Source organism: Sus scrofa, chromosome 1 (genome assembly GCF_000003025.6).
Source record: "Sus scrofa isolate TJ Tabasco breed Duroc chromosome 1, Sscrofa11.1, whole genome shotgun sequence".
Taxonomy (NCBI): Eukaryota; Metazoa; Chordata; class Mammalia; order Artiodactyla; family Suidae; genus Sus; species Sus scrofa.
Window position 1 is genome coordinate 201,293,150 of NC_010443.5, and position 22,755 is coordinate 201,315,904.

Below are 22,755 nucleotides of genomic sequence, written 5' to 3' on the forward strand. Positions count from 1 at the left end.
AAATTTATTTCTAATTTAATTTATATCTGCAATTTAAATTAAATACTTTTACATTATTTTTACATTTTAATATTTTTGAAATATAAAATATTAAACTTAGAATATTAAAATATATTTGAATATTAAAACAGCATTATATCAAACTTTATTTAAACTTTACTCTTTTTTTGGCCAGGCCTGTGGTATGGGGAAGTTCCCAGGCCAGGGCCAGCGATTGAATCCCTGCCACAGCAGTGACCCCAGCCACTGCTGTAACAATGCTGGATCCTTAAGCAGCTGTGCCACGTTGGAACTCCAAATCTTTACTTATTTTAAACTAAAACCATCATTTAATATAATTTTAACTTCCAGTCTTTAATGGAAGCATTAAATTATTATTAATATTTTCAACATTACTTTTTTCTACTTGTTATTAATTGAGAGAATTTCCATGTTTGACAAGTTCTCCTGGCTCTGTGACAGTTTTTAATATTTAAGCCAGGTTACTGAAACACTATTTCCAGGACTCCATCTTCACTATATTGTTTGAAAAAGGAGTTCATTTCCTGTACAATTTTTTGGGACATTTATAAGATCTGACCGTTTTAAAACTTTTTTTGATAAGAATTTTGTAGATGGAGTTTGCCCAAATGTCATTGACAGCTTAAAGCTTCCTTTGAAACACTCTCAGGGAGTTTTAAGTGCAGGGCTAGTATTGTCTTTATTTAAAATTTTGATATTTTGTTCATCATGTTTAGGTTTTAGAACTTTCTTTTTTTTTAATATTGCATTAAAATATTCCTTATCTTGATTACATAGATTTGGGGCCTCTTTATAATCCATGTTTGTGCAAAGTATTTGCTTACTTTACCCTAGTATTCCACCAGGAAATCATTTGAATTAGTGTGGTGATCTTCCACAACTGAAAATATAGGAATGTCCTCTATCCACCACTCTCACCCCAATTTGTATTTTTTACCCATGTCCAGGTCTGTACAACTTTTTAAAAAATCTGTGTGTTAATATCACCAGAGGTGGTCTGAGACTAACTAAGGATGAGGGAAGGACTATTCATCTCGTTTCTATGATTCACAGAACAACCATATTTTTTCAGACAACTTTCCTAAGTGTTGGTTCTCTGCAAAACCCTTCAAATGCTGTAGAATTTCTCTCCAAAATGCCGCAGGCGCTGCTGTAAGGGTGGAAGCTTGTGCTCTGCTCCCTCACAGTCCTATAGGCAATGCCTCTCCTAGACTTTGCATTTGGGGCCTCTCTATAGAAGTAAGGGAGCTGCAGTCATAGCTTCTCTGGGTTGGGCTGAGTGTGAACTCTGCCATGTGTTATATTAATATAAAAGCTGCTGTCATTCACTGCGTTGAGATTCTCAGCCTGTACTTTGCAACTCTAATTTTACTTCAGCTTTACAAATCCCTGAGTGACCACTAGTTCAGTTGTTTCAGTTTTTTAGAAAGGAAATGAAAATCTGATGTCAGTTGAGGTCAGAGGCCACAGATTTGGTGAGAGTGGAGCTTTCTGCTTCTCCCAGTCCCTCCTCTTCATCAGTGCTGAGTACTGGCCCTCATCTGTACTGAGCATGTGCTGCTTCCTTCCTCCTAATCCTGCCTCTGATGTCTGTCTTCCCTGCTCCCTGAAGGGCAGTCCCCATCCCTGCCTTACTTCCCTGGAATCCACACTGCCAAACACATTGTCATGTAGGTGTGCAATCAACACATTTTGGTGAGAAAAAGAAGAGAATGGTTTGAATTAACCCTCCCCGCTTTGGGGGTGGGGGGTGGGAAAGAACAGCTGCCCTAAAAGTGGAAAGTTCCTAGGCCAGGAGTCAAATCAGAGCTGCATCTGCCAGCCTACAAGACAGGCAGAGCAACTGAGGATCTGAGCAGCATCTGCAGCCTACACCACAGCTCGCAGCAATGCTGGATCCTTAACCCTCTGAGTGAGGCCAGGGATCCAACCCACATCCTCAGGAATAGTAGTCTGGTTTGTTTCCACTGAGCCATAACGGGAATTCCTGAATTAACCCTTGATGTTAACGGTTGTGCCACAATTGTCCATAGGCTATATCCGGATATATGATCTATGTTGCCTGAAAGTCATGTGGAAGAATTTAAATGTAATGTCTTAGCCACTTAAAAAGCACATGGAGACAGACCAGGCTTGTTGTATTTTGATGTATTACGAAGTGTGGCAATGGAGTAAAATCTCAGATATGTAAGTATTTTATTAGAATTAAAGAAGACATTGATTGAGACTCAGATTTTTATTTCAAGCTTGGGTCTCATTTATATGAACACATCCTACTGGATTGATCCTCTGTCAAGTTCCATGAGTGTGTTTAATTTCCAGTGTAGTAAACAAATGAAGCATTGGAGTTATCAGGTTATTTGGAAGAGCTTGAGAAAAACATGGAAACAACATTGAGATAAGTAGAGAAATGACAATCCTGGCCTATTTAAGACTCTCCTTTGCAGGCAGGTGTTCAGAGCAGCTGAAGAACGTCTCCTGTGGTCAGACATCTGCATCACCAAGCTCACTGGGGACCTGCCAGGCTCTTCACTGGTGACATGGAGGATGATGGTCTCTAGCCCCATCTGCAGACTTAGCTGTGACCTGGCCCAGATCCATGGCCTGCCAAAGCAGGAGACCCCCACAATTCTGCACCTAATGGGGAGAGTCTTCCTTGTTTTCCTGCCTGAAGGACAGGAATGCTTTTGGGTTCCCAAGAAGCTGAACCCAAAAACCTCATGCCACCTCTTTCTCCATGAGATGATCCAGCCGAGCTTTAGCTTCTTCAGCACAGACAGTTGAAATTCCTCACTGGGCTTGATCAACAGGAGGAGGATCTGGAGACCAGTTTGGTGCAGGAGCCTGGGGAAGAAAAGACCTTCCTGGAAAGGAAGACTCCAACCTGACTTTGAAGAAGTCCTTTTGAAGGACCAGGCTACACCTGAAAAGAAAGTACATTGCTGCTGTGTGTGGGACTTCATCAGACTGGAAGTTAAGATGTGAAAGTAGGCTGTGCTTTCCCTGTAGCATCAACCTCAGAGAAAACCCAGAAGTGGGCAAGGAGACTTGAAGCCAGTCATCCACAATTGAGTTTTGCCTATTTATAGGTGCCACAAGTTCAATGTTTCCTCAGTTCAAAGCCATTTTTGCTTCAGTTGTAAATGCACTGAGTCATCTCAGCACATTGATTTTAGTCGTAATTGGAAATAATACTTTTGAATCCAGAGAAACTATATTTTTAAATTTGTAATAATTAGAATTTATCTATTATGATTGCTGCATTTACAAAATTTGTACTTATGATTTGGTCAGTTTTTCTTTGGGGGTATACAAGGTATATTTTAACTGTTAGCTTTTACTTATAAACTGTAAAGAATCAAAAGTGTTGGGGCATTCCCACTGTGACACAGTAAAGAATCAAAGTGTCCTTAAACCTTAAATCTGACTTAAAATCAAAAAGGAATATAATTAGTTTTATTTATTTCATTGATTCTTAACATATTTTTATGCTACAGTAGTTTACTTGTGTTTGTGAATATATTGGTAAATAAAACAAAGATACTGCTTCCTCCGAAGATTTTCTGTTGGAGAGGATGGGGCTTAAAATGTCATAAGGAGAGAACTCTTGTTGGACCGGGAAGGAGAAACATAAGGCACTGGGACAGGTTATCGCAGCAGGAGCTCTTCCCTTTTTTAATTTTTAAATTTATTTTTTTTAATTACATTAGAGTGTGGTTGACTTACAATGGAGTACAGTTTCAGGTGTACAACAAAGTGAATCAGTTATACATGTACATATATCCATTCTTCCTCAGATTCTTTTCCCAGGTGGGTAATTACAGAACATCGAGTAGATTTCCCTGTGCTATACAGTAGTCCTTGTTAGTTATTGGAGATGTTCCTTTAATTTGTACATTCTTGAGAAAGCATGTCTGGTGGTTGTTGATTCTATTTCAGCAGTTGCATGATCAAGAAGCTGTGTGAAATACATTTTAGAATCATGGAATTTAAACTTCAGCAAATAGGTAGTGAGTATGCCTTCTATTTGTTGCCACTGTGCTGGGTGCCAGATACAATGACCAGAGCAGACACCTTGGTATTGTCACAGAGCTCCAGTCTGGTGGGGATATGGTTTGCCAAGCATTCAACTAAAGGCATGTTGATACTGTGACAGGGAAAGTGCAGGACACTGGGAGCATGTGGGATCCCACGGATCAGAGAAAGCTTCTGGAAGAAGCAGCTGGTAAGCTGGCATCTCAAGGGTCTGCAGGGTTAGCCAGGTAATTGCATGATGGCCAGTGGTGGACATGTTGTGTGGAGATCGTGTAGGGTAGCAGGGAGATAAAGGGTTTGGAGAGGAACAAGTGTTTTGAGATGTGGCTCTGGGTAAAGTCATGCATATGGAAGTTGTAATCTCAGAGATGACATTTGGAACCATTTGGGAGATTGAGACTCTGTGCAGAGAGGATGAAGTGTGATGCTAGTGTGGAATTTTGAGGAAAACCGAAGGTCCCTAAGATGAGAGGGAGGAGTCAGCAAAAGCAGATGAGGAGGAGCAGAAAATCAGGGTATGATGGTGACATAGAAACCAGCTGAAGGTCCAACTTTAAAATGGTCAATGTGGGAACAAGTGTTTGATGCTTCTAAAATGTCAGCTGGGGCTGCCTGGCAGTGAACTGTGGCCTCAGTAAGATGTAGTTTGTTATACACCTTGCCTGAGCAGTTTCAAGAAAACAGAGAGATGGGCACCAGATTATAGCAATTGGAGAAATGAGCTTTATATCAAGAAATAAGGACTCATATTGCAGAGACATTCTAGAAGTTTGGATCTGAACAGAGTAAGAGAATACATACGGGTAGTTGTAAGAAATGGTCATATTCCAGATGTAGAAGATGGAAATTATGTGCATTTAATGTTGATCAAAACTAGCCAGTCCAAAGGAAGATGTGGATACAGCGGAGAGAGGAGCTGACTGATAAAGCATAAGCATCTCTCTGAAGCCTTTTCTACTTTGTAGCAAGGGAATCTCTCCCCAAAGCTACATCTTCTGAAACTGACACTCCATGAGGATTTGCACCCTGGAACAGCCATGGTGAGTCTTGGGATTTGCAAGGGAGAATTTCTTTTATAAAATGATATAAAGGTCTGAATGAGAGAATGGAGGTGGGAATGGGGAATGGCCAAATGTCCATCTCTCTTTTTAGGCATATCAGTTCTATGCAAGCATATGTATCAGTGTTGACCATGTTTAAAAAACTGCTTAATGAAATATTTAAGTAATTTGAACTTTTAAAAAATATTACAAATGGATTATCTTCTGAATTATTTATTTATTTATTATTCTACTGTACAGCATGGTGTCCCAGTTACACTTACATGTATACATTCTTTTTTCTCACATTATCAGGCTCCATCATAAGTGACTAGAAGAGTTCCCAGTGCTAAACAGCAGGATCCTATTGCTAATCCATCCCAAAGGCCACCTTCTGCATCTGTTTACCCCAAGCTCCCAGTCCCTCCCAAGCCCTCCCCTTTCCCCTTGGCAACCACAAATCTATTCTGCAAGTCCATGATTTTCTTTTCTGTGGAAAGGTTCCTTTGTGCCACATATTAGATTCCAGATATAAGTGATATCATATGGTATTTGTCTTTCTCACTTACCTCACTCAGGATGAGAGTCTCTGGTTCCATCCATGTTGCTGCAAATGGCATAATTTTGTTCTTTTTTATGCCTGTGTAGTATCCCATCGTGTATATATATATACCACATCTTCCTAATCCAATCATTTGTCGATGGACATTTGGGTTGTTTCCATGTCTTGGCTATTGTGAATAGTGCTGCAATGAACATGCGGGTGCATGTGTCTTTTTAAGGAGAGTTTTGTCTGGATATATGCCCAAGAGTAGGATTGCTGGGTTGTATAATAGTTCTATGTGTAGATTTCTAAGGTACCTCCATACTGTTCTCCATAGTGGTTGTACCAGCTTACATTCCTGCCAACAGTGCAGGATAGTTCCCTTTTCTCCATCACCCCCTCCAGCATTTGTTATTTGTGGACTTATTAATAATGGCCATTCTGACTGGTGTGAGGTGGTGTCTCATGGTAGTTTTGATTTGCATTTCTCTAATAATCAGGGATGTTGAGCATTGTTTCAAGTGCTTGTTGGCCATCTGTACATCTTCCTTGGAAAAATGTCTATTCAGGTCTTTTGCCCATTTTTCAATTGGGTTGTTGGCTTTTTTGTTGAGTTGTATTAAGTTGTTTGCATATTTTAGAGATTAGGCCCTTGTCAGTTGCATCATTTGAAAGTATTTTCTCCCATTCTGTAAGTTGTCTTTTTGTTTTCTTTTTGGTTTCCTCTACTGCGCAAAGGTTGTCAGTTTGAGTAGGTCCCATTGGTTTATTTTTGCTTTTATTTCTGTTGCGTTGGGAGACTGACCTAAGAAAACATTTGTAAGGTTGATGTCAGTGAATGTTTTGCCTATGTTCTTTTCCAGGAGTTTGATGGTGTCTTGTCTTATATTTAAGCCTTTCAGGCATTTTGAGTTTATTTTTGTACATGATGTGAGGGTGTGTTCCAGTTTCACTGATTTGCATGTAGCTGTCCAGGTTTCCCAGCAATACTTGCTGAAAAGACTTTCTTTTTCCCATTTTATATTCTTGTCTCCTTTGTCAAAGATTAATTGACCATAGGTGGCTGGGTTTATTTCTGGGTTCTCTGTTCCGTTCCATTGGTCTGTATGTTTGTTTTGGTACCAGTACCACACTGTCTTGATTACTGTGGCTCTGTAATATTATCTGAAGTCTGGGAGAGTTCTGCCTCCTGCTTGGTTTTTGTTCTTCAGAATTGCTGAATAATTAAAATACAATTTTTGACTTAGGAAAAATGGAGTTTTCCTAGTCATGTCAGCAAGAAATTTTGCCTGAAGTTTCCATCATGGTGCAGTGGTTAACGAATCCAGCTAGGAACCATGAGGCTGCAGGTTTGATCCCTGGCCTTGCTCAGTGGGTTAAGGATCTGGCGTTGCCGTGAGCTGTGGTATAGGTTGCAGATGCGGCTTGGATCCCATGTTGTTGTGGCTCTGGCGTTGGTGTGACTACAGCTTTGATTAGACCCCTAACCTGGGAACCTCCATATGCCATGGGAAGCAGCCCTAGAAAAGGCAAAAAGATTAAAAAAAAAAAAAAAAAAAAAGAAAAGAAAAAGAAAAAAAAACAAAATTTTGCCTAATTTTTTACTAGAATTTAATATTAGCACAATGAAATAATAAACTCAGACAACAAGTTGAAAGATACTTTTTCTTTGATACCTTTCACAAGCACATATTGATTAAATCTTCATATGGCTAAATATTTCTAGTAATTTTAAACAGATACGGAAATATAATGTGCTAATAAACTGGTCTTTAGATCAAAATATTGCAAAGTATAAAATAAATATTGTTGAATGTTTAATAAGTCTGGATTTATTAACAAATCCTTTTTTATGAGCCCCATCACAGAAATATTACTCACACCTACCTTTATATAAAGTATATGTAGATTTACTTAGAAACCAGGCAAAATGACCTCCTGCCTTAAGGAATTTGTCTCTGAGCAGATTAAAATGAATAAAAACATACCTTCATTCTAGCCTCTTTGAGGATAGTAAGAACATAAAATGAAAATAATTTAGAACTTAGAATTGTTGAAGATCTTTATTAAGTTCAAAACTCAGGAATTTAAAAAAATATTTTGACTATCAAAATACTGAACTTCACTGCCTCTCACTGGTACATGCTTATAAATGGCAGAAATGTATTTGTCACAGTTCTGAGGGCTGGAAGCTTGAGATCTGTGGCAGCATGGTTGAGTTCTGGTGAGAGCCAGCTTTCTTTTTGTATCCTTACATGCTGGAGAGCAGAGAGAGGAAGCAAGCTGTCTTGTGAGCCTCATGAAGGCACTAATCCCATCCCTGAGAGCTCCACCCTCATAAACTCACCAAATCCCAGTGACCTCCCAAACACTCCACCTCCTAATCCATCACATTGGGGGTAGGGTTTCCATATATGGATTTGGGGCACACACATTACATCCATAATATGGTGATAGGATCCCAAGGTCTTGTGTTTATGGCAAGAGGTCATTAGAATATATTTCATTCTTGACATTTATTTGAGGCAAAAAAACACATTGATTGATGCTGGCTTCATTTTCTTAATGGCACATTAAACCTGAATTGATTACTAATGAAATGTTACAGTTCTACTGGGAACAAGATCACCAAGCATCTACCAGATAAATTCTAGTCTTAATCAAAAATGAGGGTGATAGGAAGTATAAATTCCTTTGACTTTTCTAAGGGACTCATTTAATACACCTCAACCAATCTAATAAGTAAGTGGCAAATCTAGGTTTCAAAATCTAGTAAGTCTGATTCCACAGTCTGCCTCCCTGTCCACCACATCAGATGCCTGTGCCAAATACATGTGTTGAACAATCAAATATTTCTGGAAAACCCTATACTTCTAACAGATGGTTATTGTTTGTGTTTACATATCTCACTGTTACAAATTTTCTGTATTTTCATTATCATCTATTTCCTGGTTTGTTAACCAAATATCAATGTATTCTTATTATTGTATATCATAAGAAATATAAAATTATCAACTGGCAGTTATTTCTGAGAGCCTTAAATATGAGCAACAAAATTAATACTCCCGATAATTATAAAATAACCATATTTAATTATCCCAGATGGTTCATATAGATTGCTCAATTAATTTTCCCTACAAAGTTATGAGAGTCATAATAAAGAAGACCCTTGAGAGTTATAGCCCCTGTATCAAAGAGTGATTGAATCACAAACATTTTAGCGAGTCCTCTGTAGAAAAGAGCAAGTTGATGGCTTTTGTGGATTCAAGGTAACAAATACTTATGCTACCAAATTACATGAATATGGGAAATGATTGGAAAAATATAAAATGACATATACTAAGGGGTAAAATGTGTGGGACACCCACTGCCATCAGCAGACAGACCAGTTCACCTGGCAATCTGAGAAACTTGGCTCCCCTTCCCTTCAGCAATGCACGCGAAGCTCTTGTCACTGCACCCAGCAGCCGAAAGGGGGCGCACGAACTCGCCGCTACGGGCTGGCGGGCCGCTCACCCAGCAGGGCAGGCCTCATGGTACCCCTCCAGGCAACTCTGGCTCAGCGTCCACGGGGAGCACCTGGGCGTCGCTGTCAGCAGGAGCCCTGGCCCGGGCAAGGCGCTGCCGTGGCCCAGGGAGTGTGTGGGACCGCGTGAGCAGTGAGTAAACTTTCTCCAGCCTGACTCCCCTGGGGAGCTCAGTTGCAGCTTTCACAGAGCCTTTCAATTTTCTGCCCCTGCCCCTGAGTTCATCCTTCCATTTCTGGTGGGAGATTTTAGCCAGGCCAGTTTACACCAGTGCCCATTTATGCAGGGATTGACAGCTCACAATCAGAGCATGTTGTAATATGTTTTCAGGTTAAGGATTGTTTCTGGGAGAAAGTCAAATTCAGGGAAAAGGGAAAGGCATTTAAAATCTGGACACCAATCTACTAGATATTGGGACTCTCCGGGGGAAAGCTTAGGAACATCTCTGGAACTTAAAGAAGCCCAGGTGGAAAGGAAAAATACATTCATATATATACCTTTTCCGTTTTTGGGGAGAACGCCTTGGGGGTGAGTTGGAGCGTGGCTACCACTAGGGCCAAGGACAGGGAAGCTGTGCCCCTAGCTGCTCTGACTTTATGGTGTCCTTCAAGGCTACAACATTAAAGTGGAGCAGAAAGAACTGAAGAACTGAAAAGTAGGAATGTTTAAAAACTCGTAGCATTTTACTTTTAATATTTTTAATTATTTTTATATATTAAAATTAATTTTAATCTAATTTTTATATATTTTACATTAAATATTTTAAACTTTTTTATAATGTAAAACAAAATTTTTTTTAAATAAATTAAAGCTCTCCAGTGGCCCCAGGAGGGCGTAGAATGTCTTTTTATCGAGTTAACGCTGACTTCTGAGTTTGCAGTTTCATCGCCTCTGGCAGAGTGAGAGAACATCATATAGCAATTTTGTGGTGATTGAATAGTGCGCGGAGCAGGGGAAGGCTTCTTTTTCACGGTGCTGAATGCTGAGGAGGGAGCCTTTCGGCGGCCTCCTCAGCGACATATTTTCCTGGTAGGGAGAATGGAACCTTGCGTTTTCTGAGCTTTCCTTTGTGTTTTGTGCGTTATTTTCACCCAGAAACTGGACCTTTTTAGTAAAGATTTCGTTTTCTGAAGGGTGTGAGGCTTGGAATCAGAGCTAGTTGTAGCCAGTTTCACAGATCCACACTTGTTCCTGGCGAGTTGCCAGAACAGCTCAGAGAAAGGGGGAAGCGGGGGCGACAGGACGACTGGGCCCTGATGGGGAACCCCTGAGGGTGAGTAGGGGAGCAGCCATGGTTGAGGCCAGAGGATGGGGAAGCTGTGCCCCTAGATGTTGCTCTGTGACTTCCCTGACGTCATCAAAGGCTACGACACGAAAGTGGAGGAGAAAATACTGAAGAACTAAAAAGTAAGAATGTTTAAAAACTCAACAGCATTTTATTTTTTATATATTAAAATGTAATTTCTTTTAAAATTAATTCTTATTTATTTTAAATTAAGGATTTAAAAATTTTTTTGTATTTGAAAAATAGTTTTATGGCAAGTTCCCTGGTGGCCTAGTGGTTAAGGATCCAGCATTGTCACTGCTGAGGTTCAGGGTTCCCTTCTGTGGTACTAGTTCAATCCCTGGCCTGGGAACATGCTGGGGCAGGGCCAAAAATAATAATAAAATCGTTTTCTGAAAATAATTTAAATATTAACGAAGTGACAGTATTTTATCAGACGTTATTTAAACTTTACTTTCTGTGTACTAAAAACATTATGTAATGTAATTTAATGTAATGTAATTCCTGGCTTTTTTTAATTTTTTTTTTTTTTTTTTTTTTTTTGGTCTTTTTAGAGCCACACCTTCAGCATATGGAGGTTCCCAGACTAGGGGTCTAATCGGAGCTGTTGCTGCTGGCCTGCACCACAGTCACAGCAATGCCAGATCTGAGCCTCATCTGCGACCTACATCACAGCTCATGGCAAGGCCAGAAACTTAACCCACTGAGTGAGGCCAGTAATCGAACCCGTAAACTCATGGTTCCTAGTTGGATTCGTTTCCACTGCACCACGACAGACCAGAACTCCTAATTCCTGGCTTTAATGGAATCAAACTCATTACTATTTTCCAAATTATTTCTTTATTTGTTTTTAATTGAGAGAATTATGTTTAATAATTTCTCCTGACTCTGTGATGGTATTAAATAACTTACTCAACTCAGGTTACTGAAATACCTTTCACAGGACCCACCTTGACTAGATTGTTAGAAAGAAGAGTTTGTGTTTTGTATAAGCGGTTGAGGACATTTACCAAGTCTGATCTTTTCATTTTATTTGGTAAGAAATGTCATAGAATAAATGGAGTCTGCCCAAATTTCATAGCAACTTGAAGTGCCCCTTTGTAAGATTCTCAGAGACTTGCAAGGGCACAGTCAGTTATTTAGAATTTTGATATTTTGTTCATCATGTATGTTTTTGAATTTTCATTTTTAAATACTGCATTAAAATATTATTTGTCAGCATTACATAGATATGGTGCCTCTCATTTGTTTTAAGCAGAGGTCTTCTATGAAGCATTCAGCTGTGTTTACACTCAGGTTTTTCATGGGAGAATTTTATTAACTTATTCAGAATGTCATCTCATCTGGATAAGATGCACAAAGATTCAAAATTTGTTTGCATTGGATGCTTTCACTTTCTGCATATTGTAGGTTTAAACTTAATATATCATTTTCTACTTAGTAAATAACCTAGGTGCCAGTGCACTGATTGCGTTTTATTTTGATGCCCTCCAGATATCCAGAGGTATTTTTAATGTAGTGTTTGATATAGCCATGAAAATATTTCATCTGCTAGAAGAATTTAAAAATTTTGTATTTATACTTTGTACAATAATAAAAGATATTATTCTATTTTAATTCTCAGAGGTAGAATTTTTCCATTGAAAAATCACAAGCTGATCAAGGCACACATGTGGCATGGTCTTTTGGGTAGATATGAAACGATGGCTTTTACACCTTTGTGTATACCTGTCACAGTAAAAGCTGTCATAGCTAGGCTTGATATGTCCATTATGCTTTATATAATCTATTCAAGAATGATCTCATACAGAGAATGTCACAGGAGATGGTGTATTGAATGGAATATAGAATTCTCGTTTTCCCTGTTTTAAAGCTGACCAAACCACCCTTTAGGAAAAAGAAAACAATCGCCCTAAATCATGCAGGCAGTTGAGAAAAGACTAAGGAGGTGCCCAGTTTAATTTACTGGTCACCTGAGAAGACAAGAATAACTCACAAGAGAAAATGCAGCCAGACTGTAGTTTGCAAACAGTTTTCCTGGCACAACTATTTTAAACTTACTACATTTATCATTTTTATTAACAATCCTGAAGATCAGTAATACCCCTAACATTGTGCAGGATACTGGGAGGGAGTAAGAAGTATAGAAATCTCCCTGCTCTGGGAAGTCAATTAATCACAGACCTTTAAGTTGTAAGGACCTCAGTTATAAGGCCCTGGGTGAGTACATGTGGGGAAGGATGGAATGAGAGGTCAAAAGTAAAGGGCAAGACCTTGTCCTTGAAAAGTGTAGGACCATAGGAAATTATTAGAATAATAAAAGTTAAAATGTCTTAAATGAGATGTATAAGCCTTGGTAGGACTGGCTGGCGGGGGGCTTCAATTTTAATTAATTAAGCCTCTCTGATTACTGTAAGGTTATTAACCCCATGTTCACATCTCAGAGAAACCTCAGTCCATGGTGATGAATAAATGATGTTCTGGGATTAGATGAGATGCTTTCACATATTTCAAAAGGTAAATATCAGGGTTTTGGCTTATATCCACATTTTGACATTTCATTTGTTATGTTTGATTTGTAAAGTTTTGGGGGGTCATCCATATGAGTATCCTGATAGGCAAAGGCAACAGAGGAACGCAGGCTGGATTTAAGGGTAAAATTTATGTAGATAACCTGAAAATGCATGTAGAAGAAAGAGTTTTCACAGGGCCTCCCACTCTTTCTTAAGGTGATTTTCACCATGTTGCTTTTAGAATAAACAGGCAAATTTTTCAGGGAAGGATCTTTTGTTTTCAGGTTTTCTGGAAGTATAGCTGATTTACAGTGTGTGATAATTTCTGCTGTACAGCAAAGTGATTTAGTTATACATGTACACATTTCCATTCTTTTTTCAGATTCTTTTCTTATATAGGACATCAGGAAATATTGGGTAGAGTGCCCTGTGCTATAGACCAGGTTACCACTGACTATCCATTCCATATACAGTAGTGGGCACATGCCGATCCCAAACCCCAATCCCTTCCTCCCTGCCCCCATCTGTCCCCTTTGGTAACTATAAGTTTGTTTTTGAAGTCTGTGAGTCTCTATTTTGTAAATAAGTTCATTTGTATCCTTTTTTAAAGATTCCACATGTAAATGATTTCATATGATGTTTGTCTTTGACTTACTTCACTTAGTATGATAATCTTTAGGTCTATCCATGTTACTGCAGATGGCATGATTTCATTCTTTTTTATTGCTGAGTAATAGTCCATCAAATATGTGCACTACATCTTCTTTATTCAGTCCTCTGTCACTGGACATTTAGGTTGTTTCCATTTCTTGGCTGTTGTAAATAGTGCTGCAATAAACATTGTGGTACATGTATCTTTTTGAATGATGCTTTTGTCATGTATATCCAGGAGTGGTATTGCTGGATCATATTATGGCAGTTCTATATTCAGTTTTTAAGGAACTTCCATAGTGTTTTCCATCATGGTTGCACCAATTTAAATTCTCATCAACAATGTAGGAGAGTTCCTTTTTTTCCACACCCTCTCTAGCATTTTTTGTTGGTAAACTTATTAATGATGGGCATTCTGACTTGTATGAGGTTATACCTCATAGTAGTTTTGATTTGCATTTCTCTAATAATTAGCAATGTGAGCATCTTTTCTTTTTTATTTGATGAATTTTATTATATTTATAGTTTTGAAACTATCATCACACCAAAATTTTACAAAATTTCTCTCCCAAACCACCAGCCCACCCCCCACTCTGTCTCCTTTGGTAACCACAAGTATTTCAAAGTCTGGGAGTCAGTTTCTATTCTGCAAATAAGTTCATTGTATCATTTTTTTTAGATTCCAGATATAAGTGCTAGTATATGATGTTTGTGTCTGTCTAACCTTACTTAGCATGATAGTTTTTAGGCCTATCCATGTTGCTGCAGAAACCATTATTTCATTCCTTTTTATGGCTGAGTAATATTTCATTATGTATATGTGTCACATCTTCTTTCTCCATGCCTCTGTTGATGGACATTTAGGTTGCTTCTATATCTTGGCTATTGTATAGAGTGCTGCAATGAATATTGGGGTACATGGTATCTTTTCGATTCATGGTTCTCTCTGGGTAGAAGCCCAGGCTTGGGATTGCTGGATCATGTGGTTACGCTATTTTTAGTTTTTTTGAGCAATCTCCATACTGTTTTCCATAGTGGTTGCACCAATTTAAATTCCGACCAATAGTCTAAGAAGGTTCCCTTTTCTCCACACCCTCTCCAGCATTTACTGTTTGTAGACTTTTGATGATGGCCATTCTGGCTGGAGTAAGGTGGTACCTTGTAATAATTTTGATTTGCATTTCTCAATAATTAGTGATGTTGAACATCTTTTCATGTGTTTTCTGGCCATCTGCATGTCTTCTTTGGAGAATTGCCTGTTTAGATCTTCTGCACATTTTTTGATGGGATTTCTTTTCTTTTTGTTTTTTTGGTATTGAGTGGCAAGAGGTTTTTATATATTTTGAAGATGAATCCCTTTTCGTTCAATTCATTTGCAAATATTTTGTCCCATTCTGTGTGTTGTCTTTTTGTTTTATTGAGGGTTTCCTTTGCTGTGCAAAAACTTTTAAGTTTAATTAGGTCCCATTTGTTTATTTTTGTTTTTATTGTCATTACTCTAGGGGTCTTCTCTAGGTGTATCTGAGAAGATATTATTGTGGTTTATGTCAGAGAATGTTTGGCCTATGTTTCCTATAAGAGTTTCATGGTATTCTGTCTTATGTTTAGGTGTTTAACCCATTTTGTGTTTACTTTGTTTATGGTATAAGGGAACGATGTATTTTCATTCTTTTACATGTAAGCTGTCCAGTTTTCCTAGCATCACTTATTTTTTTTTTTTTAGGAAAAATTTTCTTTTATTTAATTTAGTATGTGAGAATTACATACATTCTAACTCACATCTCCAGGTACATTTTAATATAAAGACCTCCACATTTTTCATGTAAATATCATTCCAGTCCTAATAAATTAGTCTTTGTAGATGACAATTCCTTCTAAAAACATACCTGACTTTTAATGTCTAAATTTGCACACGGAAGAAGAGCAGCAATGATTCATCATTATTATTTTTTTAAAACTGCAAGTATCTAGTTTAGCCCTCAATCTGAGAGCATTCTTTTTTCTTTTATTTTTATTACTCAAATGAATTTATCACATCTGTAGTTGTATAATGATCATCACAATCCAATTTCACAGGATTTCCATCCCATAACCCAAGCATATCCCCCCTTCCCCAAACTTTTCACTGACATGTGGAATCTGAAAAAAGGACAGACTGAAATCCTAGCATCACTTATTGAAGGGACTGTGTTTTCTCCATTATATTTTCTTGCCTCATTTGTCATAGATTAGTTGACTGTAGGTGCAGGGATTTAATCCTGGGCTTTCTAGCCTGTTCCACTGATATGTATTTCTGTTTTTATGCCAGCACCATACTGTTTGATGACTGTTGCTTTGTAGTATAGTCTGAAGTCAGGGATCCTGATTCCTCCAGCTCCATTTTTCTTTCTTAGGATGGCTTTGGCTATTCTGGATCTGTTGTGCTTCCAAACAAACTTTAAAATATTTTGTTCTAGTTCTGTGAAAAATGCCATTGGTACTTTGATAGGGATTGCATTGAATCTGTAGATTGCCTGGGGTAGTATAGTCATTTTGACAATATTGATTAATCCAAGAGCATGGTGTATCTCTCCATCTGTTTGTGTCATCTTTGATTTCGTTCATTGGCATGTTATAGTTTTCAGAGTATGGGATTATATCTCTTTAGGTAAATTTATTCCTAGTTATTTTTTTATTTTTTGCTTTTTGATGTGATGGTAAATGGAATTGTTTCCCTAATTTCTCCTTCTGACCTTTCATTATTAGTATATAGAAATGCAATCAATTTCTGTGTATTAATTTTGTATCCTGCAAATTTACCAAATTCATTGATGAGCTCTAACTGTTTTCTGGTAACATCTTTAGGATTTTCCAGGTGTAGTATCATGTCATCTGCAAACAGTGATAAATTTACTTCTTCCTTTCCAATTTGGATTCCTTTTACTTCTTTTTCTTCTCTGATTGCTGTGGCTAGGACTCCCAACACTGTGTTGAATAGTAGTGGCAAGAGTGGACATCCTTGACTTATTCCTGATTTTAGTGGAAATTTTTTCAGCTTCTCACCATTGAGAATGATGACTAGCTATGGGTTTGTCATATATGGCTTTTATTATGTTGAGGTAGGTTTCCTCTATGCCCACTTTCTGAAGGGTTTTTCTCAGAATTGGGTGTTGGATTTTGTCAAAGGCTTTTTCCGCATCTATTGAGAGGATCATATGCTTTTTATTCTTTGATTTGTTAATGTGGTATATCACACAGATTGATTTGAGGATATTAAAAAATCCTGAGGAGAGAGGACAAGATGGTGGAGGAGTAGGGGGACACGCTCGCCCTCTCCCACAAACACAACAAAAAAAGCACATCTACAGAAGAAATGACTCGCACAGAACAGCAACCAATTGCTGGCAGAAGAACCTAAACTCCAATAACGGCAAGAAGTTCGTGACATTACTGGGCAGAACGGGAGAAAAGGGGAGAGTGAGAGAAGGTGAATCCGAGCGGGACGGGTGCCCCCAAAAGGGAACTGCGGAGGAGAAAGGGATCCCGCACCTTGGAAAGTCACCTACACGGGGGAAAGATCAAACGAAGTGGAGCAATCTCCAGATGCAGAGAAGAGTGTAGTAGTAAGTTGGAGTACGGAAAAGCCGATCAAGAACCCAACGGACCGTCTGAACTACGGGCACAGTCACCAAAAATTGAGACGCCTGGGTGGGGGCTGGGCACTGAGACCTCGGCTCCAGAGGTTAGTCCCCGGGCTGGGGGTGCGGGGCAGAGCGGAAACTGCTTGGGAGGTCTAGAAACCATTTGACGGGCGGAGACTGCCTGGGAGACTAGAAAACAAAGCTGTTCCAGAGGAAGGGAGCAATACTCTAGGGGCTGGGAAGTGGAAAGCCGCATCAGAGGGAACCTGGGAGAAGAGCCTGGTCTGCGCCCGTGCTGGGGTGGGGAGAGAAGAAGGGGTGGGTCCCCATAGAATACCCCCCACACCACAGCAAGCTTACAGGCCCGCTAGCTAGCTGAAAGCAGTGCTTCCCAATGCATCCCCTCCCCCCACTCCCACCACCCCCTACGCTCTCGCTGAACCTGGGGCTGCCTGCCATCCAGGAGGGCTGGCCTCAACAATTGCCTGAAGCCTACCACCACAGGGGCTGTCCCTGCACAGGCCTGCTTGCCCTTTGGATGGGCTACACTTCTGCAGAGCAGCACCAAACACCACCAGCCCCCGAGAAAAGGCCTGCAGCCCAGAAAAGCTAGAACAAGCCTAGCCAGGCAGTGAATAGATCTGCCTAATTCTTGGACGGTTTTTCTGAGTCGGGCTGCCCCGGGGAGGAGCCTCTTGGGTTTCCAACGACCCTGCTACCCGCCCAAGCCCCCAGGGGGTGCCCTAGTGGATCAGCTGCATAGGACTGCCAGCTCCAGGCAGGACCCCCTGCAGCCCAGAAAAGCTGCAACAAGCCTGGCCGAGTCAGGAAAATATCTCAGCCGGTTCTTCTGAGTTGGGCTGCCCTGGAGAGGAGCCTCTTGGGTTTCCAGTGGCCCTGCTACCCTCCAAAGCCCCTAGGGGGTGCCCCACTCCCGTGAAATAACTGCTCAGCACCACCAGCCCCCTAGAAGAGCCCCTGCAGCCCAGAAAAGCTGCAACAAGCTTGGCCAGACTGTGAAAAGATCCGCCTACATTCGCAGGCCATCCTTCTGAGTTGGGCTGCCCTAGGAAAGAGCCTCTTAGGTTCTCAGTGACCCAGATAGCTTCTCCAGCCCCCAAGGGGTGCTACACTCCTGAGGAACAGTTGCCCAACACCGCCAAACCCCTGCAAGAACCCCACAGCCTAAAAACACCAGAGCAAGCTCTGCATGACCAAGTGAAATCTGCTACCATCGTGGTGTGGACCTCCCAGTCCTGTCTGCCCTCAGGAAGTCCTCCTTTGCTTCAAAGAAACACTGTTAGCCCCATCAACACTCCAAAAAAGCCACACTGCCTCAAAAAAGATTGACCAACAACGCCAGCCCTCAGGAAATATTCCATGGCAGTGACAAGGCAAACACTGCCTGATAACGGAGAGTACAACTCCCTCAGGAAAAAGGAAACAACAAGCAAGATGAAGAAGCTAAAAAATCCTTGCATCCCTGGGGTAAGTCCCACTTCATCATCTGTATGATCCTTTAATGTATTGCTGGATTCACTTTTAAAGTATTTTGTTGAGGATTTTTGCAACTATTTTCATCATTGATATAGGCTTGTAATTTTCTTTGTGTGTGTGTATGTGTGTGGTATATTTGGTTTTGGTATCAGGGTCATGGTGGCTTTGTAGAATGAGGTTGGGAATGTTCCTTCCTCTGAAATGTTTTGGAATAGTTTCAGAAGGATAGGTGTTAACTCTTCTCTAAATTTTTTATAGAATTCAACTGTGAAACTGTCTGTTCTCGGACTTTTCTTTGTTGGAATTTTTTAAATCAGTTTCAATTTCAGTACTTATGATTGGTCTGTTCATCCTTTCTATTTCATTTTGTCTTAGTCTTGGAAGATTGTACTTTTCTAAGAATTTGTCCATTTCTTCTAAGTTTTCCATTTTATCAACATATAATTGCTTGTAGTAGTCTATTATGATCCTTTGTATTTCTGAAGTGTCTGTTGTAACTTCTCCTTTTTCATTTCTAATTGTATTGATTTGAATTCTCTCTCTTTTTTTCTTGATGAGTCTGGCTAAGGGTTTATCAATTTTTTTGATGTCTTCAAAGAACCAGTTTTAGTTTCCTTGATCTTTTTATGGTTTTCTTCTATTCTGTTTTGTTGATATCTGTTCCAATCTTTATGATTTCTTTCCTTCTGCTAACTTTGGGTTTTGTCTGTTCTTCTCTCTCTAGTTGCTTTAGGTGTAAAGTTAGGTTGTTTATTTGAGATTTTCTTGTTTCCTGAGATAAACTTGTATTGGTATAGCCTTCCCTCTTAGAACCTCTTTTGCTGCAGTCCATGGGTTTTGGATTTTAGTGTCTTTGTTGTCATTTGCTTGTAAATGTTCAGTTTCCTCTTTAATTTCTCCTGTGGTCCATTGGTTGTTTAGTCTCTATGTGTTTGGGATTTTTGCATTTGTTTTCTTGTTGTTGCTTTGTAGTCTTATAGCATTGTGGTCAGAAAAGAGGCTTGATATGATTTCAATTTTCTTAAATTTACTGAGGCCTGATTTGTGGCCCCAAATGTGACCTATCCTCGAGAATGTGCCATGTGCACTTGAGAAGAATGTGTATTCTGCTGCTTTGGGGTGGAATATTATGTAAATATCTATTAACTCCATCTGGTCTAAAGAGTCATTTAAGGCCTGTATTTACTTGTTGATTTTCTGTCTGGATGATCTGCCCATTGCTGTAAGTTCCCTGCTGTCATTGTATTATTGTCCATTTCTCCTTTTAAGGTTGTTAGCCATTGCCTTATACATTGAGGTGATCCTATGTTGGGTTCATATATTTACAATTGTTATATCTTTTTCTTGGCTTTATCTTTGATCATTATGTAATATCCTTCTTTTTCTCTTAGAATATTCTTTATTTTAAGGTCTATTTTGTCTGATATGAGTATTGCTACTCCAGGTTTCTTTTGATTTCCATTTGCATGGAATATTTTTTTTTTATTTTCTCACTTTCAATTTATATGTCCCCCTAGAACTGAGGTGGGTCTCTTAAATCGTTTAAGAAGAGAAGTTCAGGTTTTTTAAAAAAAACTATGCATGCATAGAATGTAAAATATCAAGAGGCATGTTAATCATTAATAAATCATATGAATAGAATTTACTCAGTAATTCAAGGATACGTACAGCATGACTATTCTTAATATAACTCAGTAGATTATAGAAGTGTTGTGTGCAAATTGCAAGGCTTTACCAAGTTCTTGCAAGAGAACCCTCAGTGGTGTAAAACTTCGATTATTTTCGGGCTGGATGCAGGCTGTGACAGAGAGGAGTGGAGAATGATGTCATGTACTTTAACCTGAGAATCTGGAAATACAGAGTTGCCATTAACTGAATAGGGAACAGAGAGAAAGGACAGCTTCTTTTTGGTTGTTTTTATTTGGTTTTGTGGGGTTTTTTTAAAAAAGGATTTCATCTTGAATAACCTAAACTTGAGATGCCTAGTAGATACCAGCTGTCAGAGGCAGTTGAGGACCGATTTCCACAATTTAACTTTGAAATAATAATATTCTGAGATTTCCCATCAGATCTCTGTTCAGAAGCTTCTATTGAGTTATCAAAGAATTTATATTGAAATGAGTAATAAGCATCATTAGATTATTTAGAATATATTAGTCAGTTTTCATATACTTAGCTGAGAACTCAGCTCTCTTCCAGTAGCTGGATGGTGAGCTGAGTGCTACTAATGCTGATGGAGATTTATTTCCCAAGCCTCCTAAGGCTGTGCTCTTCTCCTCTCAGCTTTTCTATGACCTTATACCTGCTCTGCTGCACTTGGGCCTCCTCCTGTCCCTGCCTGTCAGCCATACGCATGGCCAGGAGTGCTGCATTCCTGCTGCTGCAAAGCCTGACCCCAGAGGAAAATAATGGGGGTAAGTGGTCAATGCACACTCTAATTAAGGCTAAAGGAAGACTTGGGGAACTGAGCTGCTCCATCCAGTGTGGATCAGCATGAAAGAGGGCCTCTGAATCAGATGAAAGGTCTTATCTAGCCACATATTTGAGGTCATGTGCATTGTTCCTTTCTTTTCTGAACTTGGGACCTCAAGACTGCCAAAGTTCAGTGCTCTTTGGGGCATATGTGAAGTTTCTTGTCTCTTTCTGCTTCTAGAGCCTGACTGAGATGTTTGGGGTTCTCTATACCCGTGTCACCTGAGCATCCAACCCATGGTTAAGATCTGTGTGATGATGGATCAGGGGAAGGATTGGGATGTGCTATCCTGAGCCTGTTCTCTGATGGATTTTCTCAATTTTTAAAACCTCTCAACATTTGTCAAGTTGTTAGACCTTTGTATTAGCTTTTGGAAGGGCTGTATTCAGCATGACAATAATTAAGGAGGTTGAGAGGGTAGTGGGTATGCAATACTACTGTCAGACTCCCTCCCTAACCTGCCTCCTGCTCCAACATCACAGTCAGCTCTCAGTCAGAGCTGGGTGAGCACCTTCTCTTCTCTAAGCCCACTCCTTGGGATACTCCATTCTTTACCTAAATGCAGCAGAGACAAAAGAAAACCCTCTTTTTTGAGAAGAAATAAATTTATGAAGAATGAATTTTGCTGTTTTTGAGAAACAGAGACCATCCTTTTCAGAAGATGCCTCAACCCAAGTCTTCCCTTCATATTCTGTTCCCCCTGGGACTCCCTCACTTCAGTCTCATGCTGGGCTGGGAGCCTAGGGTTCCACAGGGCAAGCTAGCAAGAGGGATGCCTGAGGTAAGGAAGAGATGAATCACCTTTCTGAAAAGAGGCTGGGGCTGGGGTCATATTAGCACCTTTCAGGTAAGCTCTGCAAACTGAAATAGGAGCCTGGGTGTGTCCAGAGAAAATGGGAGCCAAGAGGGAATGGAGGAGGTTGAGTAGAATGTTCCACTGGGAAGGGATTCTTTGAAAATTCATGCCCAGGAGCTAGGATTTGAGGTCAGAGTGTCAAGGACAATAACTATAATGTAAGGCCCAGTTATGAGTAGAGCTGTGTCTTTGTAAAGCACTTTCACACACATTCTCCTGGGCAGTCATCTCAACAACACCCTGAGGATCGTAGGCAGCTCCTGTTAGTTTCCTTCTGCCTCTGCACTGATGCTGAAGTACCAAAAAACAAGGAGATCATAAGCTCTTTCTTGCCCTTCCCATACTAAAGAAGCCACAAACATCATTACTGAATTATTTGTGTGACTTTCTGCATTGATTTGAGATTTCTCTTCTTTCCATATTATTTCTGTTTAAAGTGGATCAAGGAATTTTCTACTGTACCTTCTCTGTCGAGGAATTTTTGCTGATACCCAAGAATTATTTTGGAAGGGTAATACACAGTAATTGCAAGTATTTTCAGCATACAGCACAAAGAATTCAGACACCGAATTCACTGTCAAACCAGCACCCAAGTTAAAAAACAAAGTTTGCCCAGGAACTGCCGCCTTTCTTGTGTTGCCCTCCACTCCCTCCCTCAGACCAGTTCTCCTGTGTCCTCCCTGAGGGTACCCA